Raw genomic sequence first — 1,652 nt, 5'->3', positions numbered from 1 at the left:
CATGTATTGACAAATCGAAACGCATGCTCAGTGTAGAGACTGGATCCGTATGTAAAGACGCTGTCAAGTTGGTTTCACCTACTTATCATTGTCAGGAAGAAGCGACGACTTCGATCGAGTCCTGTAGATAGACTGCAACCGTCAGCACTCTCTTGGTCGATAGAAAGCTCGTTCAGACGAATAATTTCTTAATGCAAAAAACTTCGATATGGAGCCCAATCTAGTATTATAATGGGGCCATATCCTGTGAATCCACCGTCCCGGTGCATCCGTGTATCCATCCATCCCCTGCCTCTTCATCTGAATCCTGCGTCTGCAACACCTCGGTGGCAATTTTCTGAAAAAACACCCGCCGCGTCCAAGTTAGGCTTCTCCAAATTTTAAAAAAAAAACCCAGCAAAAGGCATCTTTCCCAATTCTCAGACCTCGTGAGTTCTGACTCCCCAAATTCCCCAAATCATTCACTCGTCGATTAGTCAATCCCCAATCCCTCCACCATGACTGCTCCTCCCGCGAGCATCCCCACGATTGCGGCAACCCCGAAGATCCCCACATGTGACGACCAGCGTACCCATGTTCGAGCGACGGAGAACCCTAGCGGCCACGGCATCCCAGCAATGGCAGCCTGCGGCGGAGACAAGTGTAGGCGGCCACCAGACGAAGATGTGATGGCAACCACTAGCCTGTGACTAAGGTCCGTGTTTGGTGGCCACCACATCCCCGCGGCGAGGTGACCTCCCTCATTCTGCTGTCAAGGAGGAGAATGTACTGAACGTCAAGTTGTTTTGTGAATGGAGAAAAATATCCGAAAGAAACAATTGTTGGGCTTTCTTTGTGGTGAATGCAAGAGGCAGATGTGCTTGTGTTATCTGAGATCTGAGGTGTTCAGTTTATCATGCAGTTTGTTTGGTGTGCACTTTGTTACTTTGTGCAGAACTTCAGGTTGTCATGCGATACACAGGAAAGTGGTCATAGATCAAATTGTCTGAACTTCGTGCAGAACTTCAGGTCTTCATGCATCGATAGATCTCTTGCAGGATCAATTATCGAAGACACCAAGTCAACTTCAGCTAGCTTTGATTGTATTTCTGTTGTCTTGGTTAATCAATGTTTTAATGAGCTAGATCAGTTTGCTAGTGTGTTTTGCTGTATGAAGCTCTAGAGTTAATCTGAGCTCCTAATGTAACAGAGAGGCCCAATCAATGAAAAGCTGCTGATTTTTTTAGAAGTAATTATGTTTTGTTGCTAATGCTTTGCACCTGATACAAACAACTGTATAATTTTCACCCGTGTGCTAGCTGCTGCTCCTTGGCATAATTTTCTCTCTCCCAAGTGCCAATTGGTACTTTCAATATATTAGCGATTAGAATAAGGTCATGCTATGGTACCGGGTTGTAAACTCCATTCCACTGGAAGCAAATAACAGAAAATAACATGGAACCAATTTCAAAGAAACACAAGTTCTCATCCATTAGAAGAATTCAGTACATTAAAGAACTGGTATGGTCCCTAAAAATTAAATTGGTATAATAACTCATAAGATGTATAAATAAAGTCACGAGTTCTTGGCAACCGAACGCCATGACGGAATACTATTCTATTGCTTCTCTTGCAGCAAACCGAAATTCATTTTCCTTGAGCTTTCTTGCTTG

The 1,652-nt window shown here is 44.0% G+C and overlaps 1 long non-coding RNA gene across 1 annotated transcript; it reads left to right on the top strand.

Moving 5' to 3' along the window:
* Nucleotides 1-228: 228 nt before the first annotated feature.
* On the top strand, nt 229-1,232 carry LOC112269880. The gene is made up of 2 exons (XR_002962109.1): nt 229-942; nt 1,009-1,232. It is a non-coding gene; the product is annotated as an uncharacterized LOC112269880 (long non-coding RNA).
* Nucleotides 1,233-1,652: the final 420 nt, after the last annotated feature.

Source organism: Brachypodium distachyon, chromosome 1 (assembly GCF_000005505.3).
Source record: "Brachypodium distachyon strain Bd21 chromosome 1, Brachypodium_distachyon_v3.0, whole genome shotgun sequence".
Classification (NCBI taxonomy): domain Eukaryota; kingdom Viridiplantae; phylum Streptophyta; class Magnoliopsida; order Poales; family Poaceae; genus Brachypodium; species Brachypodium distachyon.
Note: the sequence above shows the minus strand (reverse complement) of the source record. Positions and strands in the feature narration are given on the sequence as shown.